The sequence below is a fragment of the Paroedura picta genome, chromosome 1 (assembly GCF_049243985.1).
Source record: "Paroedura picta isolate Pp20150507F chromosome 1, Ppicta_v3.0, whole genome shotgun sequence".
In the NCBI taxonomy this organism is placed as follows: Eukaryota; Metazoa; Chordata; class Lepidosauria; order Squamata; family Gekkonidae; genus Paroedura; species Paroedura picta.
Window position 1 is genome coordinate 130,237,148 of NC_135369.1, and position 13,716 is coordinate 130,250,863.

General features: G+C 39.0%; 1 long non-coding RNA gene across 1 annotated transcript in view; it reads right to left on the minus strand.

Annotated features, from left to right (window-relative positions):
* Window positions 1-12,090: 12,090 nt before the first annotated feature.
* The window catches only part of LOC143842772 (uncharacterized), a 97,857-nt gene continuing 96,231 nt past the window's right edge, over window positions 12,091-13,716 (minus strand). Inside the window, exon 5 of the long non-coding RNA XR_013233355.1 lies at window positions 12,091-12,222. This is a non-coding gene — a long non-coding RNA (uncharacterized LOC143842772). The remainder of the gene's footprint in view (window positions 12,223-13,716) is intronic.

Sequence of the window (13,716 nt, forward strand, 5' to 3'; positions counted from 1 at the left end):
AACTTAGTAGGGGTTTATTTCAACAGGAAAGCAGTGAAAAGAAGAAGTCCACATACACAGTGCTCTCTCCCACACCATTGTTGTCCATTAAAGAGCAACCCCAGCAATTGTATTTGGAGAAGAAATAAATGTATAAGAAAACACAAGGCATCGTTTGCCTCATAGTGCTAGCTTAACTAAAGAGATTCATCCAGTAGTCCTCAAGCAGCCCACAACCATCTGCCAGTATTGCATATGACTGTTTCTTGTATAATATATTCCAGGTGATGACATCCCTGCATAGTACTTACTAGCTATTTACATAACAAGGGTAAGATCTATAGTCTAGCATCTAGGTCTCTTCTCTTCACTCATTCAGTTAGCTGGAACAAAAATGGTTTTTAAAGCTATTATGTGAATTCTTCTGATTCACAACAGTACCATCTGTTACCTTTGCAAAAACTTTGGAAGGTGCAATTGGCCCTCTGATCAGGCAGAATTACCTGATCTCTAGACAACCTAATCTACAGACACCTGGATAGCCTCTGGGGGATCTCGAGGATCTTTACTTACCTCCACGATTATTTGTTGTTTGTTTGCTTTCTCAGATGAAGGCACAACTGTTTCATGCTTTTCATATCATAACATGGATATACTATAGCACCCTAAGACAGCATTCACAAGCTACTCACAACAAAATGAGCCTTTAGAAGCTGCTAAAGTAAAAGCAGCTATGGATACATAGTCGCTATAGACAAATGAACAGTTCTTCACAATAACTGTTTTACTCCATCCAGTATCCAGAGCCAACTTGTTCTGTTTTCCTAAAGAAGAAGAAAGCAGACTTTTTAAACAAATGGCTAAAAGAAAACTGTAAAGTTATGCCTGAATTTTTCAGCCTTATTTTAGTTTGTGCAACTGAGATTATCCTTTTATCTCCCAGATCCTATGCAATCATTTCCATTAATGCAGTGAGCTCCTGGAGAGCGCAGAGATCATCAATCACAAAGTCCCCTACTGTTTTTCTCAACCGGCGTACAACTCTTACTCCAGCCACCGATTGTTGTTTCAAAAGTGACAGTACAGAAACACAGTCCATGGGGATGAGGTGCAGAGGATCCGCTAAGTTTGCAACAGTACAGCCTCTTAAGATATATTTGAATATTATTTCAGTAACTAGGAAATAGCTCATTATTAAAAGTTATAAAACAGCCACAAACAATTTCAATAAATATTCTGCAAAAACTCTAAGGGATGGACTGCAGCCAATGTTGTAGGTACCAATAACTTGCTGGAGGGATCAGAAAGCTAAATCCATGTCATCCTCTCTTTGAGAATGAGAGGGAGGGAGGGAGGGAGGGAGGGAGAGTGAAAATGAGAGAGAGTGAGAGAGTAATAGAGAGTGAAGGTTTGGATTCTACCCTTAGCAAATGGTTACAAAAGCTGGCAGCATCTACTACCTGTTTAGTTCTGCATCTATGGTTTCTGATCCAATGTTGGAAACCACTCCCAGGTACTCAGACGCTGGCTGCAGAGATCTAGCCTTGAGATTCAGACAGCTGTAAGGCAATGGGGGTGGGGACGCTTGTGTCCTGCAGTAACAGAAAAGCAATGTTTTAGATGCAGCTATAGGACAAATCACCTTGCTAAACTGGTGTGAATAATTAATGCATCATGCTGTTAGAAAAAAAAATCAAACTAAAAACTTTTACAAATCAGATTTCTGGCCAGGTGCTTGGCTAGTAGAATAGCTGTAAAATGGCTGCTCTTTTATTAAAGAGAAAAGGGTTGGGTGTTATAGTATTTTGCAAGGATAATTCAATGTTTGGAAAACAGCCATTTGAAAATTGAAATTATCTGGCTGACAATATCTGTTGGCTGTAAATCTGAGTGCCTTTGTACTTGCACAGTGGTGGCATTCAGCAAGGCAGCTGGCTATGTAGAAATTATTGACACTTATCCACAATCCGACTGGATAACCCCGAGGTCATCAGGTCATGCATCATCTAAAATAATTAGAATTCATGTGCTGCTTTTACACCTGTGCAGTTGAGAGCATAACCAGTTGGTGACATTATACATGTTTGTACATGCTTATAATATACAGGAATGAACAACAGTCCCCAGGTGGCAGTATGAGAATGAGTCAATATTATACAATTGAGCATATTCAACATTGGTAGAAGTTGGCCAGGTAAAGAATGTGATGCTGTAATATTAGAGGTACAAACCACATAAATGATACCTTTACTGTGAAGTGCTTTGGGTTTACAAGACAGAGAAAGCTGTGGCAAAGCAATGCAAGAATGCATAGGCACAGAGCATTTGCAATCTGTATCCAAACACTTGTTTTAATTCATTAATCATCCAGGCAAAATGGACAAGGCTAGGACAGAGAGACATACCACACAACTTGCATGCAACCCCAGCAGTATTAAAACACATTTCTGTAAAATCATGTAACAAAAATGGTGAACCAGGGATGGGAGACTAGGGAAAGTATTGTAATCGCGCATATGCATAAACATTCAGTCCAATTATGAAGGATTTTGAATGTTCAAAAGGCAAACAATTGGAAGATTTAAGCCATTGGCATAGGCAAAACATTCTTGTTGGGGGAGAAAATTATTATAGTGGTGGTGAGCACATAATTATTTATTTACTTTATTATGAATGAGCTTTTATGTAGTGCAAAGACTCTGCAAGGGATCATTCTACAAAGAAGGTTAAATGAGAATCCATTCTATTTTAAACTAAATATTCCCTTCCTTTATTTAGACATGGTTAACAGAGTCTTGAAACTGCAAGAAGCTTCCCACTGCCATACTGTCCCAATTCTGCTTTCCTGGGTTGCAGTGTGCCAAATGGGAGCCTCCCCCCCCCCAATGTATCACCACAAAAGGGTCTTTTTCTTCTTCTGAGCATGAAATGGAGTTTCATTAACAGAGATAATAGGAAATTGTATGTTTTTGGGAAGATAGATAGACTCTTTCATAATACACAACACCACTTTCCATTGAACTCCCCGCCCCCAAGGATTTAAGGCTATAAGGATTGAAGGTTAATTATAGGTAGTCAGGCTGGAATGCAAGAGGGTTTCCAACATCTAGGTGGTGCTTGGAGATCTCCCAGAATTACAAGTGATCATCAAACTAGAGAGATCACTTCCCATGGATAAAATGGCTACTTCAGAAGGTAGTAGATTAATGATCCTCCCCCACCTTTCCCAGGCTCCAGCCTATAAATCCTCAGGAATTTCCCTACATAGAGTTGGCAACCATAATGAGTATGTGCACACACACTTTTCCTTCACTTCTACAGCCTATCTGGCTGTTTTGCCAAAGATTTTCTAGCAAGGTTCTTTATTGGATCTGGATGCAATAATACACTTGATGGAAAAGAGAGATTACACTTTTATTAGGCTGGCAAGAATAGCATAGATGAGTATATATTCACCCCAGTTAGCAGGTGAGCAAAGATATCTTGGACTTTCAATTAGCCCCAGTTAGTGGGCAAATTACAAGTATTAGCATAAATAACTCTTACTAAGTAAGGTTGCTATCATCCAGTGCAGCCTATCAGAAGCTCCTTCACATTCTAATAGACCCAGCTAAGTTTTTAGCTCTCCTTCCTGTGGCTGGGGGGCTTCTTCTGCTCTCCTCATTTTTGACAGATTTCCCAGATGTGATGCCATCCCCAGCTGGCAGGATCTCTCTCTGACCCTGACTGACCTTGGGCAGCTGCTTATATACAGCTGTGCAGCACTACCCTGAACTACAAAATATCTCCAACTGTCTACTCTTTACCTAGATCCTTATTGGGCCTGATGATCTCTGCCCTATCAGATCCATGCAGATTAGATTTCAACAATTAACATAATGTGTCCTTCTCCCTCTGGAGGTTGAGTTTTGAAACTGGGTGTGATTTTTAGCATTTAAATAAGGCTGGATGAACTGAGGTTCCTGACTGGTAGTTAATGCTGGCATTTTGCCATTAGCTGCCCTATCTATCTATCTCTCCACCCCCCCCCCCCCCATGACACAGGTGTCTGAGAAAGCAACTTGCTTCAGTATCTCATGGAAAGCTGCCAAGCCTTTTGCCCAGAGAAAACACCTGCAAACCCCTTGGCTCTGTGCCAAGGTCAGCATTTCTCTAATGAAGCAGTTAAGATTTCTGTAGGACAGGCAAACCTATAGCTTCCATAAAATCACTACACAAGGAATTTACAAACACATATTTCTCATATAATATATATCATTGTAATTCAACAAGATAGAAGGGAAGATAGACGTGTTATTGACTCCTCAAAATCACAGTTTCTCTTCCATAATGTCAATATACTGGAATGCTTCACAGAGGTTGGAAGAGAAGCTGGAAACATTCCCTTCTTCACATACATGTCTACAGACACAAAGACTGAACTCTTTGCTGAGAAAGGAAAATTGTTGCCCTAATTGGTAAAGCCTCGAAGGGAGGCAGAAGGAGAGAAGGAGAATCTATCCCTCATAGGCAAAGCCAGGGAAGGAGGAGAGGAGAATCTTTTCCTCATTGTCATAGCCTGGGTGGGATGAGGGAGAAGAGAAAGAGAATATTCCCCTCCTTGGCAAAGCCTGGGAGGGAAGGAAAAGGAGGGAAGGAAATGACCTCTCTCATTCACAGAAGATTTGTGACAGACTTCACAACCCCTAATGCTGACTACAGGGGCATGACAAATGATTTGTGGAGTCGTGCCCTTTTGTGCACCACCACAGCTACCACCAGGATAGCACCACTAGGTTGGCGATTCACAGTATAAATATGAATTATTCTTCATATATTGATATATTTTTAAAAAGCAATATAGTACTACAAGTGTTAATACCTGTAGTTTTTTAAAAACTTTTTCCGGTTTCATAGTGGCAAAATAAAAATAAAAACGAGCACTCAGGATTTTGATGTAAACCATTTAATAAACCAAACTAGAAGATACGCATACATGACATTATTTTCACAATACATTATTTTAAATTATGGCTCTGTTAAAAATACCTGTGATTTGCAGTACACTGCCATGCTAAAATTAAAAATCTCAGCACTTTTTATCTTGAAGTAAATTCCGATGCAGTTTGGAACTTCTTTCTGCATAAACGTATTTTGGATTAGTATATGGTACAGGCAAGCCAAACTTATACACTTAATCATACACTGCTGGTTCCAGTAGGAAATGTGAACTCATCAAATTTTCAAAATGCCAAATTGTTTCAGCAAACAGAAATTATCACAAACATAGACTTTTATTAGACTATGAAGGGTCGAATAAAGAACCAGTGTAAATCAATGCTGTAACATTAATAATTATTGGCCATCATGATTTAGCATTTATTACCTGATTCATTTTATACACAACCATTTCTACACAGGAAAGTTTGGTGCAGCTCATATACACTGCCACACGCCTATTTTACTCCACATAATTCTGGTAGAAACTGATAATGTACACAAGGAGAACAAGCAATTTTCTACACAGAAACAGCATTTATGGACATATGTATTAAAGTTCCATATTGTTGATATGAATGCTAACATTAAGATACACATCTGTAAAGATGTTGCTTTTAAAATAAAGGTATGATGATATGATACATAGTACAATAAACATGAAAATGTGCTTATATATTTTCAGTCCAAACTTTTTGAAAGGTTATGTTATATAGTGGTTATCATGTCTAGTATTTGGGAAAAGCATATTTGAATTCATACTCTGCCATGTAAACTCACCAGATGACCTTGGGCCTGTCTTTCTCAATCTAACCCATAGCACAGGATGGATGTTGCAAGGATAAAGTGGAGGAGAACAATGCCATAAGTCACTTTGTGTTCTCATGGGGGAGGGGGAGAAAGGGTTATAAATAAAAAATTAAAATTAAAATTCAGGTATCATTGGTTGGGGAGTAATACAAGAGGTGTGAAACAGGCAACAGTATATTGCCTCATATATGAATATCATCTGTCTCTAATAATCTAACAAAAATGAACTGGTCCAATTTCTGATGGATATTAACATGTTTGAAGATTTGCAAGAGGCAAAGCAATATTCCAGCTTTTAACTTAAGGAGCTACTTCAGTCCACCCATCCTGTAAAGCAGTGGTTCTCAACCTGGGGGTCGAGACCTCTTTGGGGGTCGAATGACCGTTTCACAGGGATCGTGGCAGAGCAAACAGCTTGGCTGGGGGGGGGGCACCATCCACACAACAGCCTTGCAAGGTATATCAAGATAGATCGTTCGTCTGTCTGGAGCAGTCGAAAAGAGCAGGATCAGCATGGTGGGACAAGAGGCAGAACTGAACTAAGAATCCCTGGGGGAAAAAAATTATATACAATCATGAACAATGGATCTTCATGCCATTGGTCAGTTTCAGTTTAATTTCTGTGAAAGAACACTTGCATAATTTTATGGTTGGGGTCACCACAACATGAAGAATTGTATTAAAGGGTTGTGGCATTAGGAAGCTTGAGAACCGCTGAAAGGGTCACTGTGCTTTCCATAATGTTTTTTATTTCAAACACATTCTTTTATTCATACCCTTCCAATAAATATTCCTATTGCATTCTTGACATTACAAAGACAATAGTACAATTAGTGAGTGATATTATTAGGCAAGCCTCCTTTGGAATAATTGAGGATCTGCAAATGAGAGAAGATACTCATTGTGCCGCCATTTTCCCTTCTTTTTCAGGCTTTGTGACCAACATGAATACTCTCTATTTTATCATCTGTTTTCTCAACCATTAACGATTGTTAAGAAAATATATGTTTCCAGACCTCATTACCATCTCATTATGTAGCAGCATCTATTAGGAAACTTCCCACATCTGCAATGAAACTCAGAATTTGTCAAATATTGATGTGTACAATGAAAAAGCCATTTCCATTGCAAGGAGTGGAATAAAATGTAATATATGGCATAGCAGATATTCATGTTCAAAGCAATTGTAAGTTAAGAAGAAAGAATAGCCAATAATAAAATGATATTTAGTTATAATGCAGAGAAGAAAAGTGTTCAAAATGAACCTGCAATCTTAAGATAGCAATTTTACTTCTTAACTTTGAGGACTTGCAGCATTTAAGATGTATTGACTCCAGCAGAATAAAAATCCCCCTATAAGCTTTGTCTGAGAAAGTTAAATTCCAATATGACTTTACTGTCTTAACTGTCCCTTAGAACTGAGCCACAGGTTTTATGCAGGGTGCTGTGGTTGTTTAAAGAATAGAAATTTTGATTTTTCTCTGAAAGTTTATGAGGGAATGGTGAGTGGGGTAGGCAGGCAAGAGAGAAATATTAACAATAAAGCAAATTGACACTGTCAATATAGGGCAATAGAGAATAAGGATTCACAAAGGTATTTGGGCATGAATCTTTAATAAGAACTGTTGTCATTAGTGACTGTTCAACAGGAGTGGGCTTTGAACTCAGGGTTCCAGTCTAATTTCATGGAAAGGGTAAATGATTTGGACACCAGATTCTTAGTATTTGGCCACTCTAAGTGATCTTCTAATTAGGAAGAGAGTAGCTAAGAGCAGCAATGCCACTTTCCACTCACAAATCTTGATGTGTGGAATGGATAAGGTTGCCAAGCTAATGGGACCACTGGTGGGTAATTGGGGGGGGGGAACTTATCAGGAGCAGAGAGGGAAAACCAGGAAGTAAATGTGACATCACTGCATGTGACATAGTATATCATGAACATCAGGGATGATTCTCTGGTTTTTGGACAAAATCTCTATGGTAGAATTAGCTTCTTATCATAGAGCTTCAACCCAAAACCAGAGCATTCCCCAATGTCACAGGTGATGCAGGGAAATCACATTTACTTCCTCATTTTCCCTCCCTCCTCCCAATGAGTTCCCCCAATTCCCCTCCAACTGGTCCCATGGACCTGATAACCCTATCAATTCTACACGCTATGATTTGTGGGTGGAAAGTGGCATTGCTGTTCTTAGCTATTCTTGTCCTAATTTGAAGGTCACTTGGTAAGTTCTTCCATTTTCTAAGAGCCCTAAAATGGGGGAGAGGGGGGAAAGAGAGAGAGAGGGAGGGAGAGAGAGAGAGAGAGGCTAGAAACCAGGGGATTGGCAGGCCCCAACTGGGAAGATGTTTGCTCTCCCATCCTTCATACCCAATAGAGATACCAGACAAACCAAATAGAGGTGCCAGCTCCAGGTTGGAAAATTCCTGGAGGTTTTGTAGTAGAGAGGCCTGGAGAGGCTATGTTCGGCCTTTTTGGGGTGGGGGAGCACTGGTGGGGGTCATGGCCTTCCTGGGCCCCCCACATGCTGGTGAGGGCAAGGCTCACCTCCCTTCCCTCCCAGGCCCCGATCCTTGCTACACTTTCAGGCCCTCTCGCCTCATTAAGAGCCAGCTTGGTGTAGTGCTTAAGAGAGTTGGCTTCTAATCTGGTGAGCTGGGTTTGATTCACCGCTCCTTCACAATTAGCCAGCTGGGTGACCTTGGGCTCGCCACAGCACTGATAAAGCTGTTCTGACCAAGCAGTCACTTGGTCACTTACATATAAATAATATAATTTACATGATCAGATAAACTCCAGTGGGAAAATCCTGATGCTGATGTAAATATTAACATGTCAGTTAAACACGAATGCAAAAAAAGTAACAATTTTATTGTCCTGATACTGGTGAATCAAAGCAAAATTAAACATTATGGTTTTTCGCATTTGGTCAACCCAAAAAGGTAACGTGCAGAAATGTGTTTCTGTGTATGGATACCCTTGATGGGCTGGAGCATATGTGTTTACCTTATAACTTCTGCATAGACTTTATTTGTTGTGTAAATACAGCTAAAAATATTACCATGGAGTGTTGGCCAAGCCATTTGTGGGTCTATAAAGTTTGATTGATGGTTGCTGGGGAAAAGGACTGAAAGATCTTGTACCTGAAGATGATGTACCGAGTGAGTCATGATAGTTTATGATGATGTTTAAAGCCTTAACAGCACAGTTTGTTTCTATGTAAGAAGTGATTTTATTACTTGGACCAAAGGACACCTGCATTTTGATTCCATAAAATGTACCTGTCTCCATCACAGCAGGTTTATTTTTCAGAATATCAAAAGTCACACTTAGCCATATATGCAGACATTGTGGAACTTTTATTGAGAATCAAAATTTATATGAAGAAAATGAGACAATGGTTTAGGAATGGCAGTGGGGGCGAGGGACATGTTATTGATTAATGCACATCATATATTCATTTTAAAAGCAGAAATTGAATAATTAAAATGCAGCTATGAATAATGTTTTTAAAACCTCAAAAATGTTTGAAGACACATGCTGTGGTATACTGAGTCAGATTATGGGCATATCAAGGGTTGTTAGTGTCTCTGTTTAGACTTGCAGTTTTTCTCCAGAGTTGTTGTTGTTGTTGTTGTTGTTGTTATTTCAATTTATTTCCCGCCACTCCCAAATGGCTCATGGTGGGTTACAGTGTCTTAAAACCCCCTTAAAACTCCCATTAAAAGACTTAAAAATATCACAGCATGGTGGCACAATAATAAAATCCCCTCCCTACCCCCCTTCCTAAAAAAGGGGGATGGAGGAGAAGGAGGTCAATGGTGTTCAAGAAGAAATGAGAAATGCAGCATATAAGAGCCAACTCTTCTTCTATCTCTTACCTGGGCTTGGTGCCTATTTGAAGTTAGTCTGTTCACAATAAGTAAAATGTACCCGTATGAATATGTCATGTAAGATGTGCTTTTATTTCTGTAAGTAAAATTTCTTTTTCTTGTTGCCATTGCAATCAGATCGTCTTTGTAATTTGCTGGAACAACCTTCCTCCCTTAACCAGGAAATGTGGAGGGCTGCAGATACTTTGTAAAACGTATGTGCTTACGAGGCAATTAAAAAAAAAATAACTCAATAATAATATTATACCAACAAAAGATATGGAGAATGTTAAAACATTCCCAGGGGAATTCATTGAAGGCTCACTATAACTGCCCTCCCCCAGTCCTTGCTTGGCCTCATAGATATACTGTTTTACAAGATATCCTTTCAACTAAAGCATTCTTTGATCATGATATAACACCATAAAAATATTAGCCTCAGCAAAGGTACATGGCTTACTTAGCACATGTGGAATACAGCAATGCTAACCAGATCCAGAATAATCTAATTCTGCATGACAAGAAGACTGGATTGGGTAATCCAGTATGTTTGCTCCAGTTTACATTCACTTCACTTAATATGAGCAGACAGGGCAACTTACTAATGGATACAGTATTGAAAAATTGGATTCACTTTTCATATTTTTTCTTTCCAAAATAATCATGTCAGACATCGGTTGTATATCATCTGGATAGAGAAACTCTTCTAATGCTTTTGAATATTATCCTTGTAATTTCAAATCTGGAACTGCATGTCATCCCAAAACCACAACCATTTCTTTTTATGCTGCAGTCTTCTCAACAAGGGTCCCTGGGGTTATAGAACAGATTATATCTAGATAAATGTCTCCATAAATGTGTGCACAATAAAGTCTTTGATCTAAGCTTTCGATTCCATAGGCTGTGAATTCCTTCCCTCCCTTCTGCTCTCAGGAGACCCACTGATAATCTAGGACAGTGTTCCAGGGAGATTGGTCCTTCTCTGCATCAACCTGTTATTTTATAAATGCCACCTAACAATTCATCCTGCATCATGTAGTGACATCTCCCCTCCCCACACCTCCACACTGGCCAGAGCGAGCTTGTTTTGATATCGCTCATGCTTAGTGGGCAGTCTAATCAAGATAGTTGATGACTCCCACGATTCTTGTCACTCCCACTGTGCTCAAGGTGGCAGTTTATTAGTCTCAACTCAAATGCAAACTCATAAGTATATAAAAAAATGTGTATGCAGATAAAGATGCTTATATACATTAACCATCAGGGCTTAATGAAAATGCTTCTGACACAATAGCAAATGTGCCCAACATGCACTGAGAAATGTCCAAAAGCAATTTAAATTTGCTGTACATAAAGTCATGTACATTTCAGTCCTGAATATTTGGGCTCAATTAGATGGTGGGTTAGGCTACATCCCTTTTTAAAAATATTACTCCTCGGATCATTTCTTGAGATTCCCAGGATAGGTAGAAATGCAATATGAAAGTAACTGTAAGAAAGTTAACAGAGGTAAAAGAGATGAACTGTTTTTTTATACCCCACTTTTCACTACCCTATGGAGTCCCAAAATAGTTTATAAACACCTTTCCCTTTCTTTCTCCACAACTGAAACCCTATGAGGTAGGTGGGGCTGTGAGAGCTCTCTGTGAGAATGGCTTTAAGAGAACTGTGACTTTCATAAAGTTACCCAGATAGATGCATGTGGAGGAGTGGGGAACCAAGCCCAGTTCTCCAGATGAGTCTACTGTTCTTTAACTACTACACCATGTTGGCTCCCCAACACCATTTATGCACTGGGAACTTCACTGCCCCACCTCCCATGCAGGAGCAAAAATCGGGGGCAGATGAGGTGCACCGGGCCAAATGCTCCCCTGTGTGGGTGCAGGAAGAGGTGGGGCAACTTGCCACGACTAAAACTCTAGCCTGCAACCCGGCATGAAACCTCCAGTGCATAAACGGTCCAAAGCAATATTTGGGGGGGAGGGCAGTGGCTTTCATTCATACATTTTAATTGTTTATAATAATTGTTTAATTGTTTATCACAATAGCAAGAACAATTGAGTAAATAAGAAAAAAAGATGATCCTTAATCCTATGTGACCTGGCCTTCCCTAGATGACACACTTGTTCATTGGCACTACTGTTCAATCATCTGGTTTCTTCACAACCAACTCTTCCATGACTCCTAATGAAAATTCAGACCTTCCTGCATGAATTTGGAAATTAGTCCCAATCCCTTAAGTAACATTTGTTTCCACGGAAGTTAGGTTACTTAGAAAATTTTATTTAGAACTAACTATATTTTTTTACCAAAGTAAATCCTATTAGGATTGAAAACAAATGTTTTTGGATAACCCCACTGAAGCTAGTGAAAAGAAATACAGATAAAGAAAACAAACAAACTGATTTTTTAAAAACCCCAAATGCTTTATTTTGAATATATAAATGTTGGGAACATCAGTTTAAATAATAATCCTCTCTCACGGATAGCAGATCCTTGAAATATTAAATTACTGATTCTGAGATCCTGATCCTTGAAATATCCTTGTTTTCAATGCCAGATCTTTTGTGTCCATTTGCCTTCCTAAAGAGGAGGAAAAAAAGAGGAGATGCTGTGATTTTTGAGATATAGCAATGTGACGCAAAGTGACAAATGGGAGAAAGTGCCACAATGAAGCATGATACATTACAGCATTATGCAATGCTGATACCTAAAGAATCTATAATAGGGTTGGGGTTTTTTTTACTTGTTTCGGCTGTACATCAGCCCAGAATCTTTTCTGCTAGATTAAAAATCCACAGGAATTCTTCCACCAACACTAAGAGCAAAATATTATGGTTTATCGTTTTTCACTTATGCCCTGCTATGGTGGCTTCTGCGCTACTGAATATTTCTGTATGCAAATTAATTAGCTTTCCTGCTCTTGTCTGTGTTATTACATTAGACTGTTGGGATCTCCCGGTTGAACACAACAGAAATAATGAGAAAGCAAATTGATAAAATCAAGAGCATCAATATACTACAGCTATCTGATAATATAGCTAGCTATCTGCAGTATAAAATTTATGCAAACCAAAAAAAAAAGAAAGAAAAAGACATGACACTGGTGCCTGATTAAGCAAAGGGACTCAGAAAGTGTCAACGGACACAACCTCCAAATCTGCCCATCTATGCATGCTTCACCCCTGTGAACATCCATTCCGTCCTTTGTTTCTGCTGCTGAAACTCCCCAGCAAGAACTATAAAAATGTTAGCAATTCTCAAGGGTGGAGGATGGTTTGGAAACTCAGAAATTCAGCTTAGTCTGCATCACAGATGCCCCTACAGAATGCTCTGAAATATAAGTACTTGGAAGGAGACCGAATTTTACAAGTACACTGTTTTATTTGAATACCTATATTTCTGTTTGCATCTCCCTTGTGAAAAATGAACTTGAGCATCTTTATTTTCAAACTGTTTTTTTTTTCCTTACAGCATTTTTTTCACAATGATTTGTGTTATTTGTGTACAAATGGCATATACATTGTCTATAACTGGCATTAAAACAGTTCTAAAAATCCAAAAGAATCATCAACAATAGCAACAAAAAAGAGGGATTCCAAAACAGAGCGATAGCATGTAGAATCAAAAAGATGTGAAAATCCATGAATCCTTAGTTGTTGCGCAGCTTACCAGCTTAGATAATAATGGAAAGGATGGCCCACCTGCCCCAGCTACCCACACTATTATTCTTCTCATGGTGTTATACAAGATCTTCAAAGGAAAGAAGTACACAGTGGGGTTCCACAAGGATCAGTATTGGGGCTAATATTATTTCATATATTCATAAATGATCTTTAACTAGGGGTTAGTAACATAGAGCCCAAGTTTGCAGATGACACCAAATTATTCAAGATGGTAAAACAAAGGTGGACTATGAAGAACTCCAAGAGGATCCCCACAAATTGGGTGATTGCAGACACATAGCTGGCAGAAAAAGGTAATCAAAAATATAATTCAGAAAGTCCAGATACTAGCTAAAAGACACTCATAGCTTCAAATCTAAAGGGAAATCCAAAAGCAGAATTCTAGAACACA